A 17,606-nucleotide genomic window follows, 5' to 3' on the forward strand; every position below is an offset into this window, starting at 1 on the left:
CAGAGCAGCACATAAACATTCTGTGTCCCTTGAAGTCCTCTAAAGGAGCCTGAAAGGGATGGTTTCTTTCATTCTTGGCCAAACAGTGATAGACAAACAGGTAAAAAGGCAAGGAGAAAAATACCATTTACTCACTGTAGCAGCAGGAAATCAAGAAAAGAAAATAAACAGGGTTTGAATCCTGGGCCTTTAACCTGCTAGTCAGACAGATTTCTACAGTTTCTTTCTATGCACATTTGTGTGCTGGTAAATGATGAAGGGGAGGTAGAGGAACTGAAGGCTTGTGGGATCCCTGGGACTCCCACAGCTATGAGCACAGCTGTACAAACACACGCAAGCTTTGTTAAGGTAGGGTGGGCAATTGGCTGAAACTGCTGAGCCAATCTGACCTATAAATCCCTTGCAAAAGCTCTGCCTGAGAGAAAGCCAGAAGTTATGTGTAAATGTTTTACCCAGCCAATTGTTTTTGGTCCTCCTCTGTATATACATAAAACCTCTATCATCCTCCTGGATAGATAATTTTATAAGTAGTTGCTTTGAGTGTCCTGCTGAATTGCTGATTACCTGGAGCAGAGCAGGGAAGGGAGGGATCGGTGGGTGGATGGAGGAACTAATAACTCAAGAACCGATTCAAATGAATATAGAATTTTAAAGGATACGTGATATATCACATAAGCTGACGTAGGGCTAATGGCTACAGGAAGTCTATAAAAAAGGGAATGCGACATCCAGCAGTTTGTTTGAGCAGCAGGATGATATGAATTGGTCAGAGTAGTAACAGAAAGATTAGATTAATTATTTCAAATGGGGCTGCAGTCTGTCTCTTCTCTTCCTCCCCCCAGCCTCCCCCAGTAGAACTCCCACTGCTCATTTGCAGATATGATCTCATGCGAGGAAACAGCATCACAACCCTGCACTGTCCTGAGTGCATGTGGACAAGCTGTACCAGAGTTAGTCCCCAATAACCCTTACTATGCAAATCACAAAACCATCAGCACCCTCGATTAGCAAAACAAAAATAGGGGATCTTTCTCAGTTTTTTTCCTTTGCAAACATTTCTGAACTCTGTGTGACCTTCTTTACGACTGAATCTAAGCACCTCTAAACACGTAGCAAATTTAGACAGTAGAAAGCAAGGTAACACATTGCAAACCAAAGGAAGATGAAGGAAGTAATTAGAAGTGAAACAAAGAGAGCTATAGATGAAAATAAGGCAGCCTAAACCAGAGAATGTTGAAATAAAACATGTGGATTAGAGTATTAAAAGTAGCATGAACTGTGCAACTTGCCCCCATTTTCTTCCCTTTTCCCATCCTTCCCACCACCTAAAAAGCAGTTAAACTACAGGGGGATAATATCACACTTGGGATTTATGAAACAAAATCAATGAGAGCAGTGGGAGTAACGTCACTTCTGTAAATGATCAAAATCCACCAATTACAGGGAGGTGTTAATCCTCAGACCCGTTTGCTGCTGTGGCAGCATTTGAAGTAAAGCTGCTCTGGAAGTGTTACAGGCCCAGCTATTCTCACAGCATTTGGAAAAATAAAAGTATTTCCACTCAAGCTTCTTAAAAGAAGTTTGAAGTGTAGGAGAGAAAGAAAAGATAAGGAGTAAATAGGGGGTAAAGTATCATAATTACATTCATTTATTGGGTAGGAATAAAAAAAATCTAGGAAATGTTGGGGGATAGGTCCAATATTCTCTGCATGAGTTATCCTGCTAGAGCTTTTCTCCAATGTCTTTCAAAATCTCTGGACCTCCTCAGTGCTGTGATAATTCAGTAATTGGAATTGGCTGTCAATTCTTTATGCATATATTTATGCTGTATATCAGAGGAAATCAGAGTTGAAATATTGTTGCATCTGTACTTGCTTTAGCTTGAAACTAAATTTCATTGCTAGATGAGCAGAGATCTGCATCCTCTAAGCTCACATTACCAGAAAGAATCACAACTGTGGGAAGCTTGCAGTATCAAGTCATAGGAAAAAAAATCAGGATCAAGGCAACTGTGTAAGTGTTGGAGGGTTGTTTTATTGTCTTTTTTTTTTTCTCTGTCTCAAGAAATATAATTTTTGCTGTTAAATGTTGATGAAATGACTGGTCTTAATATGAAATTTCTCTTTAAGGTGAAACTAGTTAGACTAATTTTACAGTAATTCATAAATACAGAGAATGTTTTGAATTGTTTTTCTCTCTGCATTTTAAAACCATAGACCCAGGCTTCTCAAAAGGTGAATTTTCTTCCCTTAGGATGGACCATTTTCCGCTATGGCACTGAGTACAAACAGAGACAAGAGATGGGAAATGAGGGGATCTGACCTTGACAAGGCTTCCAGCAGCACTTGGACAAGCTGCCTGGACTGTGGCTTACATAAAGCAGGTGGTGAGGCTGTGGTCATCTTGCCACCACACCCTGCCTCCAGCTAAAGGCTGGATCCTGTTCCCTGGGATAGTCCTGCAGGGATTGGTGTCCTCTGGAACCATCTACGGTTACACAGGAGCTGAAAGGCAGCATTGTCTGCAGAAGCCACTGAAAGGTGACTTTTGGCATTTCTGCAAAGCAAATGGACTCAAGTTTTGCAGGTAAAACTCACAAGTCAATTACAGCCCACTTGGAGAGGCCATGGAATGCTGCCTTTTGGGAAGATTCAAAATGTGGGAAGATTCAAAACACAACTGGACACAGCCCATGCAGGCTGCTGAGGCTGACCTTGCTCTGTGCAGGGGGCTGGACAAGGACATTTCCAGAGGTGCCAGCCAGCCCCTACCCTGCTGTGAGCCTGTCACTCTGTGAACAGCAAACTGTGTTTGCTTGGGCTTGACATGCTGCAGCATGACTGACAGTTTCCGCAGAAAAACGGAACAAAAACAAGGCCACTCCTCCTCCCTACAATGGCAGGGTTTCTTTGCTACACTGCTTTCCTTCCCCATCAGCCAGCTGCCTGCCCTGCAGCACTGCTCCTTGCCTGGGCCAGCAGGAGCTCCCTGCACTGATGGCCATGAGCTGCAGGGTCAGCCCAGACAGGCAGGACTAAGGAAGCCTGAGGCAGCACCAGCCATGGCATGGCCTTTTTATTGGCTGTTTGCTTTCCTGTAGAATGGTCATGGTGTGATCATAAAGTGCAACAAAATTTATTGATAGCAATACTTTAATATTTATAGGAGGTTTTTTCACTATTTTTCTTTTTGGTCACTGGAAAGGGAGTGTCTTTTCCAAGAGAACAAACAATGGAAATTTTTGTAGCGTGGTGAGAAATCAGGAAGTGCCAAATGCCCTCAGACCCCGATTGTACATGGAATTTTGCTTTACTGAAATACTGTACTGACTCTGGACTTCAGCAGATGGCATCTGGGCAATCACAGCTAAAACCCTCCAATAAAACTAGTAAATATTGTTCTGCTAACTCCTTTAGAAATGTGCCAGAGCACACAAGGCAAGAAATTAATGACATATTGCAAAATTTCTAGTTTAGTCTTTTATGCTATGCATAATGTTTTACTGAAGTCTTAGCTTCCTGCTGTACTAAGAAAAGGAAAACACCTGAGGAGGTACAATTTCATGATAAAATTAGCATAGAAGGCCACTATAAAATTGTTAGCTGAAATTCGTTTCAGGTCTGTAATGATGCTTATAGTACTATGACTTCCATTCATTGCTGAAAAGCATTACCAAATGCTGCCTGACAAAGACATGTTACTTACTGATGGAAATCAGTACTTATTGCTAATCTGAAAAAACAAAGCCAAATGAAAGTGGATTATATTCTTTCCCTGTTTACCTTCATCCGTTCCACTAGAGGTTGAAAAAGTCTATCTAGAATTCAAAATATTTTACAGCTGGTGCATCAAAACTTGCTCTTCATACCCAGGGCAATGAACTTGCAGATGATAAATACATATTTCATGACAAAAAAGAAAGGAGTGAAATCCTGGTCCATCAAAAGCTAATGCTAAAATACACTGGCTTCTCTGAAGCTAGGATTTCATAAAAATATAGCTGTAGCTCTATTTTGAACTGTGATCAATAGAGATGTTGTAGTCTTAATGGTAGCCACTGAATATCCTAATGACATGGTAAATACATTACTTACATACTTCACAGTCTTGGCACTAAACACTTAGCTTGTCATTTGCAGTGCATAGTCCATGTCTAGTGGAAACTGCTCTAAACTCAGAAGTCAGAGTTTTCCTTGCAAAAAAACCCACATTTTGGTTCCAAATATGGAGAGCTTAGGTGGAAAGCTTTTCTTTGAAGTCATTAGTAATTTTGTGCCTTGTTGAGTCCTCTTTTGAAAGCTTCCTTTTGAAGGAAAGAACACTCATATGAATATTCATACCAAACCTAACTGAAATTGTAGATGGAGATTGTAGAGCCTATCAAAGAAAAGAGTTGTTGTTTTATTTCAAATTAAATATAAAAATTTGGGGGGTAGCAGTATTTATCCTGTTGTTATGATTGAATTGGTTTTTCTTTTCCTTTTTCCATCCTGGAGCAACCTATACCTCTATAAATCCCATCTGACAAGGGGTTTAAAACAGAGATTCAACTTTCTAGATTTTTAGAGTGGTTCTTAAAAATGGAAGACAAAAATTCATCACCTTTTTGTAGCATGTCCCTTGGTGGGGATTTTCTCCTATTTCTTAATGTTCTTCCTAGCTACTCTGCTACACCCATATCTATCTGGCATGCTTCTTTCTTCCTAAGCAACTGAATGAAGACAGAAAGTCACTTTGGTTTTAGAAATGATGAGTTAGATCTCTAAAAGTGCTATAATACAATGCATACTGTGATGATCATATGAAAAGGTTTTAGCATTTTTCAAGGGTCAAGTTTCATATAAGAAGAGTTATCTCCCTTGTGGAATTTTAGTTGAACTAAATCACACAAAGTTCTGTCTGTTTGTCTACACCGTTAACCTGCTGTCTATTTTGCTGTTTCATCATGACTAAGAATTTTTAGGTGAGTCTGAATGCTAAGAGAAGATGATAATGAAATGGTATTTCAGTCAGTAACTTATTCAGAAAATATGCTGACAGTATGAGTGAACACAACACACTGCATTAGTATTCCCACAAGTTTTTATAAGACTTTTTTTCAAGTTATAGGCTTTAATAGCCTGTATAACTCTCCTGTACATACCTATATTGTGTGTCCACACTATTTCATAAATATTTTGTGAAGATATTGAAAAATAATTTCAAAATATGTCAGTTTAAACTGTGTAATTCATGTAGAAAAGTATGTCAAATTCTACCTCTGCATAGCATATAAAGGCTTTTAACATGTTTATTTAATTCTTCTACTCAGAGATTGACCAAAACCCATTTTGAGAGCACACTGTTAACTACTGAGGTGAAATCAGAGAAAGTTCTATTGCACATGTCTCTTTACCAGTTTATCACATCCACAATTTTAGGGGAAAAAAGCAGAGAAAAACAGTAATGCATTCCCCTGCACTGGGACAGGTGAAGTCAAAGAAGCTTCACTGATGGAATATTGTGAACAGAGGGAGAGGTGAGATCTTCCAATTTAACATAAAAGGAGTGGTGACTGATGAGTCTTTCATAGATCTGACTGGTCAGAAAAATTATATTTGTGCAGGCTTAGCACCAAATCCTGCTACTAGCACTGCTGGATGTTTACTGATTTTGCCACCTGCAGTTCTGAAGAAAGCACCTTCAACACAGTTGATTTTCTGAACTATGAGAAATTATGATAGAGAGCAGAGAGTCTTCCTTAAGATTCAGCTACCAGGAACATGGATTAAAAGATGGCTCATCGGGTTAGCAGAATGTAAAAAAATGGCAGCAACATGAGACAGCCAAAATGTGTCACTTGAGAACCCTAAATATGTTGAGGCTATATTTTGGAATATAACAAATGTTTCCCAAAAGACAACGTGGGTGTTGTGAATTATCACTTATATAATTTTAGCACTGCATAATACCAGTCATAAGCTGGGATGCCACTGCTCCATGCATGTGCACTTAAAACGGAGATCCTCCTGTTCCAGGTTTCAGCTAGTTTGTAATCCATAGTTTAAAAGAGATGCTATGAAGAAAAGGAAATTAATGCATTTGTGAAAATGTTTACATGATTAATTCACTCTTTGTCTCTGATAACTAGAGTTCTGGGCTGACATTCATGTCAAAGGAATGGCTTTGGTTTAAGTATCCTTGCTTCTGACACTAGCATTATTCCAAAGTAAAATGAGGATACTCTAGTTAATTGCTGTATTTCTGACTATTAATGGTAAAATTAGTAAGCTCTGAGTTATTTTTGAAAGCAAGTTTTGACCAACTGGCTCACAGTCTTTCCAACTGCAGCTCCAAGGTATTTTAAATTGGCTTTTCTAATGTGTTTCAAAGTGTTAAGTTATTTGTTACAATTTATTGGCAGCTTTAAAAAGTATTCCAGGTACATACACAAAGGTTACAGCTTGAGTTAGTCTTTCTTATGCATTTACTCTGCTGTTTACATGGTAGAATCTTAATGTTAGCCAAACTATTTATGAAGTACTTTGCTCAAAATGATTTAGGGATAATAGCTTATATTCTTATGTCATGAGTTAAGGACTGAAAGAGCAACTAATGTCTTCAGTTCTTTAGGCTGCAGGCAGGGTGACCTGATGGTCTTCCCATAAAGCAGAAGGTCTTGAATATCTGGATAAGAGATAAAATATTTGAAAAGTTTACCTATGCATAGAGGAAAAAATCGGGAAAATAATGTACAAATTTAACATCTGGACTCCTCATTTGGTAAAATGCTTTCTTGATGCAGCAGTGGATAATCTTTCCTGGAACTGCTGGTAGCATAAGTGCCAAGAGGCAATTCCCCTGTGTTTAACTTTTAGTACAGTCATTCATTATTAAAAAACACACTCTGAACAATTGCCCAAAATTAAGTGTGAATACTCAAATCCAGAGAATTTATGCAGGAGATGTTATTTCACATCAAATAGAAAACTTGTGAAATGGCTATTGGACAGTGAGCTCCTCCTGGAGCTCAGCATCCATGCAGTTACATGTGCAGACCACACCAGCCTGAGTCTGGAGTGCTCTGGATGGAACTGTGGTGGCTGCCTCTCAACTCTCTCAGGAATTCACCTGAGAGCAAGGATAGCTCCAAGTTATAGACATGAGCTCCTAGATTTAATACTCCTTTTTCCAAATTTTCAACTGGTTCTGGGGTAGAGATTGTGCTTTTCGTTTGTTTGTTTATTGCTGTGGGTTTTTGGGGGAGGCAAGGTTCTCTTTTGGTGGCTTGAGATGTATTTTAGGACATTTATGCAATACTGTTTTAATATGGTCAAAAATCTGGCCAGTCTTGACCGAGCACAGGTATCACTGAGACAAAATTCCACTGAGCAGACACGACAAACAGTGCAAGTCTTTGTTCCAAATCCTCATTCCAGAAGATATGGAATAAATGTATATTCTTTCTATACTGCAGCAATATTTTGTTTTTTCAAAAGTGGTATTTTGATTTATTCTGCATCATCCAGAATGGTTATGCTGCACCACTCTTGTCACTGTGCCCAGTTGCTCTTTCATCATTTGAGGCTCAACACTCCAGTCACATTAATTCATTTTGCATTTTCTCCCTCTGTCATGATGTAGGAATGGTGTTCTTCAATTCTTCCACTAAAACCATGAGCCACTGCCACTCCCTTCTGCTCCAGCTGGAGGCACTAAAGGTCAAAATCATCAGCTGAGACAAGAAAAATATGCTGGAAATAGCAACATGATAACAACAGTGACAGCAACAATATTAATAATAAAAGGTATGAGAAAAGAAAGGACTCCCACGGAAACCCCATGACAGCAAGCAATACCAGACAACTTCCTCACCACATTTCTGAACTGGAAGGAATCCCTTCTGCCCAGAAGGGAGTGAGGTGGTATAGCATAACCTCTATGTCCTGGCCACACTTTCTTGTGGCTACTGCAAAAACTATTCCTATCCTGATCTGAACTAGGATACCCTCTCACATACCTCTTTAGAAAGTAGAACTCTACAAATGACCCAGGGATTATGGGAAATAAATTGTTATGGGCAATTTCATTTGCTGCCATTTAGCTATATATAAGACTAAGATTTAAAAAGTGAAAGTACAAAGCATTTTGCTTCTAAAAGTTCAAGTTCTTGAATGGGAGTAGAATTGCAATTTCTTTATTTTCAGCAAAATATGTAGGAAATGTTTCGTCTAGGACAAACTTTTATTTTAATTTATTTTTTATTATTTCTACACCTCTGCCTAATTTCTTCCTCTGTGCACACATACACACACTGCTGCCTTTTTCATCTCCAGCATCCTAAGAAATAGAAGAATTAAATTGCAGGAAGGCTCAATATCTACACTGTGCTACAGGACATCAAGAGTAAGTCATCTTCAGTTTGGCAGGCTTGTAAAATAGCAGGGCAAAAGTGCTGAAAGACAGGTTGAAGTAGCCATGTGCTCTATTAAAGAGTACAAACAAGACTTTTAACTCCTTGGTTTTCCCATGGTGGAGTTAGTCATGTCATACACTATATCATACACAGGAGATGCTCACCCACGCTGTGTCTACATGCTGAGCTTGGCTGCTGCCCCAGAGTTTTATTCCATGCACTGGAGTGTGAATTGCAGGATAGAACCAGAGGTTCTGTGAAGTCAGGAGCTGGTACGTACCAGCAAACATACACAATCATCATCACTCCAGATCACAAACTGATTTCAGGCCAGGGGATTTTCTGAAGATGATTGAGTTTATTGTTTTGCAACTCCACCATCCAAGTGGTCTTACAGAGACCTCTGAGCTCTTAGTTGTTTTTGGGTATAGCAGCAAAATACACTTTGAATTCCAATTGAAATCTTAAGGCAATTTTTCCTTTAGAAATACTGTTGGGGTAAAATCTAGTGAAGACAACTGCTGAAAACAGTTTAAAGGTACTTTTGAAGGTCATGTACTCTATTCTCCTATCTTACAACAACTGTCTGGAATTCAGTACTCATACAGACATAGTTTATAGCCACAGATCTACTGAAACAGCAGATAAGCATAGTTTCTAAATCATATTGGAAAAATAATAAATCTAATTCTCTACCAAAACTTAGGAATAATTGTGACTGGAGAAAAAAGAATGTCTACATTATCTAAAATATGACACCTGTGAATATTGGTCGTTGCTGGGATTCTTGTGAAAGAACCCGATCCTGTAAGACCATAAATAAAAAGCAACCATAATGGCAGCACCTCAACTGTGGGAAGAAATAACTAAACTGGCTACTGGCTCTTCCCTATGACATCTGACTTTCCAGGCACAAATTTAGGTAAGCTATGTAGATAGTTGTTGTCAATATTTCATCTTTCAAAATTTTTGAATTTCATGTCATTTGTTTTTTAATTTAATCATAGTGGATCAAATGTTTATCCATAAACTATATTTTGTTTCTTAATAACAGTGCTGGTCAAACTAAAATTCAGAGTGACACTCTGTATTGTTGCTCCAAGAGCCACATTTTTTTCCTCTTCACTGGGCTGTTTTCAATGCTGAAGACTTCAACTTAGCTTTGGCCCACAAGCCTATCTCCATTATAGCAAAGTTTCTGAGGCTCTTTGATGATTTCACTTGCAAGAATATTTCAAGAATAATTTCAGAGTAGAGTGCAGCACCAGCTTGGAGAAAATTTCAGTGTCTTTCCCATAAGGAGATCATGGCATCAGTAAGGTTCAGTCACAGAGTCCAGCAATTCCTTAACTCAATAGATGCCAAAACTGAAGCTGATCATATTGAAAATATACTCAGTAATCATAACAATAGTAGTTATTTGTGTTTCTATAGTTCACACAAACATTCTACGTATAAGAAAAAGAAAGACCTCAATCATATTATATGACCACATTCATCAGCCTTCCCACTCCACTCCTTTTTTTTCTTGAGATACATAATTTCCTTCAGATCTAATTGCCAAAAAAAATCTACAGGCATACGGCAGAAACATTGCTGGTTTAAATCTCCTGTATTTTTTCAAGTGCAAAATGTAAGACTTTATGTTTTAGATTTTCATACAGAAAATATACAAGAGCTTTGTGGAAAATGTGTCAGGCATGCAGTAAAGTACACTATGCCAAAAGTATGGTATTTTTCTTCAGATAGTCTTCCTCAGGGGTTTCCTTTGAGTTGATCCTGGGCTGTATTAACATCGCTTTGTTAAAATATTTCCTTCTCCACTGTCATTTGACCATTTTTAGGAATACTTCTTATTGGCTAACATCTTTTTTTGTTATCACCTTCACATTAAGGTCACATTTCAGCCAACATAATAATGGGATATAATGTCGGGAGATCCATAAACCATAAAACCACTAATTCTAACACATTGCAGACAAGTCATATGTATGGAAACATAAAACAGTGACAAGTAGTATTACAAAAGGTGTCATAGAACTGGTACGTGTGTATATGACACTATTCATTATTTGTCCAGATACGACAAAAACTATCCTGGGAGAGAGATATATATGTATGTATGCATATATATATGTGTGTGTGTGTGTGTGTGTGTATGTATGAAAAAATAGTTTAAAGCACCATCAGAAATAAGACCTGGCCTCTATGCAATTGTTTAATTTAACATTCTGAAGATGTGATATCATTTTTACCTATCTATAAAAGAGTGAGCTTTGAAGTAACACTTCAGAAAATACTGAGTCATTTCCTGATCCAAATACAAATTGACTTCCAAAGTTGTCCTTGCTTAAATCAGCTCCGGGTGCCACTAATCTGTAAGAGAAACTCCTTATTTTAATAGATTCACAGTGGAAACAGATACAGCTATAGGGACAAAGTATTTATTTTCCATCATAATATTTTTCAAGATCTCTGACATCAAAGCAGGGAAATGTTAATGCAGCTTTTGTTGAGTTGCCTCAACACAGTGAAAATTTCTTTACACCAGCTCAACCTTTTGAAGATATATGTAGAATTTTTTGCTTAACAATAATAAAAAAACTTTGCCATTTTTTAACACCTCTTGCTTAGTGAACACAAGGCACTTCAATGTATACAAACACAGAATGTCTTAAATACATTGAAGGACAATTTCTTTCCTGTGTCTTAGGATAATAATATTAAGGGAGGAAAAGACAAACATCTAGAGCGGCTCTACAACTCTATCTTCTCCTGCTTCTGCACTGCTGTGTGATAGTATCTGCTGAGCAGGTATAGAATATCAACAAGAGATGAAGATGAAAAATTTCTTGAACTATGACATTCACAAGGACCTTGTTTAAAGTCAACGGAAGTAATTCAGTAAGTAATGTACAAAGGCTGTGATTGTCAGAGCAAATGCATTTGAATACATTTATTGATAAAATATTTTTGTGGTTGCAATAATGGTATGTGCATCAATTCTATCAGAATTGTGATATTTTGACTAAAAGCATTACTTACCTTTCCATCAGCATTCCTTACTCAGTCTAATAAATGCAAAAGTCCCTATTGTCTTATTGTTAGTTTTTCTCTTTCTTTGTCCTTACTTTATTTTTACTTTTACTTTTTTGAAACATGCACTGAATTAACTAGCTCAGGCTCAGAGAGTTCCCCAAACCAGGAGAAGCATGCCAGGAAAGTAGCACAAGACAGCTGTCCTGCCCTTACATTCTTCCCAAAGTTTCTGTCCTTGACTGCTGTCAGAAGTGGGTATTGGTTGGAATGGACCTTTGTTCTGTCCCCAAACAGCCATTTTTAATTATAGCTCTGCTACTAAGATGGCAGTCTGCTTAAATTACTGTGCTTATCTCTCTGTTATTTACTATCAGAAAGTAAACATATGTACAATTATTTTCAGGGAAGTGTGGACAATTTCCATAACCTTCTCTTCATTCTCGTGAAATGTGGTGCTTACATTAAGGCAAATATCTAGAGTTAGATTATGTGAGAGCTTTGGCCTGAATTTAAAAGAAGAAAATAAAACTTCTTGCTTGCAAGACTACAAAGATAATTTTGAAAGTAGGGATCCCTGGGCATCAAAAAGGAAAGTCAAGTCACAAGAACCTTAATTTCTCAGAACTTTTCAAATTATACTGTTTTTTTAAACCAGTCTTATGATTCTGGCAGACTCATTCATTGAACTGATTTTAAATTGAGAAAGACCGAAACACTGTCTGAAACTCCAGATGGCAGATTTTCATTCATCTAGTTGGTATTTGCTCATTTTGAGTAGACATCTTCATCAATGCTTTCCAAAATGTACAGGCTTATGGGACCAGAGTAGGTGGTTCAGTGTTAACTCTGTAACACTTCATGAAGAGTTTTCAGCTAAATTCTTGACCGTAAATGTGTTTAGAGTGACATGACAAACTGAGTACTTTGAGAATTACCACTCTGGATATTTAAGCCTGTCCTTATGTTTGCTGTTGACAACAATTGTCAGAAGGATTACAATATTATCCTAAACCAGTGCTCTATTGTATGCTATAATTTCTTTTAAGGACTTGCTCCAATATTTTTCATCAAACAAATAATCCCTGATTCTTGTCTCTTGCAGTTTGCCAGGTTAAATATAAATAACGTCTTTCCATAAAGATCAGGAACTTACATTACTGGGCTTTGTCTTATCTCTTACAGCATGGAATAATGGAGGAAAAGGCAGGAAATAAAAACCCAATTATGTCCTGATTTGCTAATGTTATTTTTCAGATTAAATGCCACTTTCTGTTACAAAAACTGCAGCAGTTGAATCTGTCAGTTTTGTGAATGCTTCCACATGAAGCCTTGTCATAGCAAACAGAACTCTGGATAGTCAGGCTCCTTAGGGGGCCAGAAAAATTTTGACAGAGGTTTAACAGCCCTTGAAATTGTATCCCCAAACCTTAGAAAGCCTGCTGGTTCAGTGGGAAAAGACATAAGCTCACTAAGTTATAAATAAACTCTTTTATCACAGGCATTGGTGTCTTAGTGACTTCAAAGGCCAAGTAAAAAAACTGATTTCTCTGAAGTCCCATAGACAGTAAGAACTTTATTGTGCTGGACAGGCAAATCCTGGTCCAGAGCTGCAATTTGATAATCTTAAATTTCTCTCTTTATTTCCCCTTTATTGTCCTGTTTTGATATCATCATCTGAATTTCTGGTAAACTGAGATCAGAAAACCTTGGATTTACATTAGATGTTAAAATGAGCGGTATGTATTTAACAGTTTGATTTCCTGTGCAAAAATTTTCTAATCTTGGAGTCAACACTATAAACATTTCAAATGTAATGAAAAACAAATCTAAAATTATATATAATGCTACCCACTGTCATCACTCCTTCAGCAGGTAAAAATGAAAGCATATTCCTGGGGTCACCTTCAACATCTTTTTCCATCTGTTCCAATGTAAACAACTGTTTTATTTTAGGGAAGAATAAAATAAAATAAAATAAAATAAAATAAAATAAAATAAAATAAAATAAAATAAAATAAAATAAAATAAAAATAAAATAAAAATAAAATAAAATAAAAAGAAGGAAAGGGAAGGGAAGGGAAGGGAAGGGAAGGGAAGGGAAGGGAAGGGAAGGGAAGGGAAGGGAAGGGAAGGGAAGGGAAGGGAAGGGAAGGGAAGGGAAGGGAAGGGAAGGGAAGGGAAGGGAAGGGAAGGGAAGGGAAGGGAAGGGAAGGGAAGGGAAGGGAAGGGAAGGGAAGGGAAGGGAAGGGAAGGGAAGGGAAGGGAAGGGAGAAAAAGAACAGAAAGAAAGAAAGAAAGAAAGAAAGAAAGAAAGAAAGAAAGAAAGAAAGAAAGAAAGAAAGAAAAAGAAAGAAAGAAAGAAAGAAAGAAAGAAAGAAAGAAAGAAAGAAAGAAAGAAAGAAAGAAAGAAAGAAAAGAAAGAGAAAATGGAAGTCTGAACTATATTTTAACATCACATTTATGAAAAAAGATCCAACTCAATAAAGAGTCTTGCAAACATGAAACTGTCCTGAACCCTTATCTTAAACATTACTTTATACGTGATCAAAGTAGGATGATAATTAGAGTATTGTGACAACTAGTGACAAAATAACAGCAAACCTTAACTCTGCTAATAGAACATTGCTCATAGTAAAAATACGCCCCTGTGGATATTTGCCTTTTAAAGGCCTAAATGTACATTTGTTTTTTCTCTCCAGAAAGATTCTACTCCTAGTCATAAGTAACTTGTTCATGAGACACAACAGTAAGAAGGAAAAAAGTCCATTCCTCTTCTATGTTTATAAGCTTCACCTTGTTTGGAGAGAAACTGGTGCTTTGTGAGAAGAAAAGACACAGGCAGATAAAGTAGGAGAAACAGGGAATCATCAGCATTTGAAGTGATTTATGTTGTGGTTAATGATGCACACATGGTTTTGACATAAGGGAGCATCTCAGTCTTCTCCACTTCTTCCCACAGATCCAAAAGTTCCAGCATAAGAAAAGGCCCTTATTTTTATCTGCCTATTTCAGAGCAAATTTTATATTTAAACTCCTTTTTGGACTTCTTTTACCCATTGCAAAATTTATTTGCTTAAAATCTGCAGGCAACTTGTTTTACTTACACTATTCAAACCAAAATATTGTATGCTTCTTTCTGTATGCAAGGAAAACCATGTCAGACACAGACACGCAAAGGAAACACTGAAGCACAAAATATTGTCATTGGCAAAGCCAAGGAAAGAAATTGAGCTGCTGCCAGTGTTTGAGGAGATCCAGTGGAAGGGGCATTACTCCAAAGGACACATGCCTTAAACTTCAGAGATGCAATGACCTTTCATGTTGGACAAAGACAAAGAAGAAATGTTCCACCTGTTTCATGTGAGAGAAACAGCCCAAAATTTGTTTTTGTTTTGCATCTTGATGGTAGATAAACTTAAAGGGACTGGACAGTATGATATTTTCTTTAGGAATAATCTCAGTTCTTAAGAACTGAGAAAAAGCTTACATATCTTTCAACAAAGGTAATTTGGTGACAGACTTTCACATAAAATCTAAACTACAACGTCTTATAAACTTCTTTTTAAAAAGATATGCTCCTTTTACTACCTGATCTCTTTCATTTGCTCCTGATATTTGAATATTCTGCTTATGGTACCACAAAGCATCACAAGGATGGATTGAATTAAAGTGGAATATCACAGCCATTGGTACCATAGAACTGCCCAGGAGAATTTGTTTAAAACCAAATCTGACAAATGCTTGAAAATCAACCTGTGAATTACAGGGGTTTTTTAATAAGAGGGATTAGAAAGAGATTATTTACTCTATGTCTGGTTCCTCATATTTGCTACTCAGAGTCACTAGTTACTTCTGACACTCAGAATCAAATTGATTGAACTAGGAAAATGGTACTCACAGAATATCTCACTAATGTTAAAGTTCATGCTTGAGTTGTGAATTGTATGATGTATCAGTGACTACTTTATTCACAACAGAAAGCATCTGATTGTAAAATCCTGTGTATTAGCATTTTCTGAGTAGATTCGCTTGTTAATGTTTTGTGAAGCTTTTAGATGAGCAGAAAAGAAATTCATCAAGAATTTCTTTGAATGCTTTTCTCTTCTTGTCCTTTCTTGTCAAGGATATCCTGTGACCATCCTTTTGTCATTCCCTCAGCATCCGGACAGTTCCTGAGCCTATGTGCATGTTTGCTCCATCACCCTGCTAACTCTGCTTTCTCTCAAGAGTTACCTATTTTTCCTCACATCGCTCAAAGATCACACAAACCAAACACTGTTTGGGATCAGTTTGTTGCATTTCTCAGCCACTTTCCTGTAGATGAACAAAGCTGATCTCTATGTGATCATGTTCAGGATACAGACTCTGACCATACATTATCTGCCATGTGTTCCTGCTGTCGACTATGATATTCCCTGGACAGACCACAGGCATTAAATTATTCAGAGATAGTTCAGGGATAGTCCAGAAGCAGTTAGAACATAGAGTCAGTCAACAGATGACTAAACAGTATGCTAAATTTGATCACTAGGTTATAATAAAAATCTATTTAGGGGATATTTCAGGAATATTTCTTTTTATTCAAGAATATTGTGCTGAATTGCAGTTCTGAATTCTAACTTCCTACCCTCCAGTATTCTAAGTTCTTCTCATACTACCCTAATATGCTTTGGAGCTTGCTTTTTTCACCATGGCTCTTACTATTTTACGATTTTAATGTTTTTATAACCTTTAGCATAGCCTTCTGCAGTGACCTCTCCTTACATTTCATAACTTCTCTACCTGATACACATATGTATTTATACAAATATGTAAAGTTATTTTCTTTTTAATAAATTCATATTTTCTTCTAGAACATGTAGCCATGGCAATCATATTTCATTATTCTGTTAGTAATCTTTAATTCTATACTAATTAAATCTTAATATAAGCAAAGATTATGAAATAAAATATAAACAAAATACTATTTTACATTTCCCCAAAATGTTCTGAATTACCATGCTAAAGTTTCTAATTCTCTTTCTCACATTATAAATCCTCCTTCAGCACTAAGAAAGTAGTATAACTATAAAGACATTTTTTCCTGTTTCAAACCCTTATGCTGAACTGCTGCTGACTACCTTCTGGCCCTGTGTACCCAAGGTATATTAAGGAAGAAGATGAAAAGAAACAAAGTATCTTTAAAATTCAACATCCCAGCTTTCTGCTTGACTTTCAGTAAAATTGTTCTTCCCATCTCCTTTCAACCCAATTTTATATCCTGGCTAATAGTCCCATTACTTAGTATGGTTCTAAGTTTTACAATGTGTCTGTCTTGAACTTGGAAGATAGCACATCATCTCTTTAACACTACTAATGCCATTAATGTCTTCTTATATTATCCTACAACGACCTGAAAATGTAATCAAATCTCTGTCATTAATAATTTTAAAAGTCTGTCCTGAAATATCTATGCAAACAGCTATCTGCAAATAAGGAAAGAGCTTTATTGTGAGATTATCATAGTCTTCTCATCATCCTATGCCAATGAATGGCTTCCCTGAGGTTTCACTCTCATCTTTAGTAAAAATGTTGCTGTGACCCACAATCTGAAGATGTAATTAGATCTAGTTAGATCCTGGTCCAGACCTCAGAGGTCTTTCATTGACCCCTACGGTTTCTGAAACAGGCAGTTGATTGCATTAATATTAAATTGTATTGGAAACAGAATTTTCCTGCTACAAGTCCATTTTACCCGCAGATTTACCTGAAGTAGGCTATTACTAAATAGCATACTTAACATAACCTACTAAATAGCATCACTTTATAATCAAAAACTACATTATAATGAACCACTTTGAGGCCTAGAAAATGGACAAGTGGCCACTGAGAATCACACAGATTTCTGACACAGTAGTGGATTCCTTCCTTCCTCTTTTAACCCTCCATCAAGCACTGTAGCTGACAGTTCTTTGTCACCAAGATGGTCACAAAGGGAAGGATGTTTCCAGACATAGGAAATTCAGAACTCAAAATAAGCTGAAAGTAAGCTCCAAATGCATCGTCTTTCCATGATCCTTTGGTTACTTTTTTCAGCACAGAGGGTCTGGAGGTTGTTAACTCTATCTGTTGGGAATCATCCCAGGCCTGTATTGAGTTCCAGACTGGAGCCCTAGGACATGTTCAAGCTGGG

Source organism: Lonchura striata, chromosome 1 (genome assembly GCF_046129695.1).
Source record: "Lonchura striata isolate bLonStr1 chromosome 1, bLonStr1.mat, whole genome shotgun sequence".
Lineage (NCBI taxonomy): Eukaryota > Metazoa > Chordata > Aves > Passeriformes > Estrildidae > Lonchura > Lonchura striata.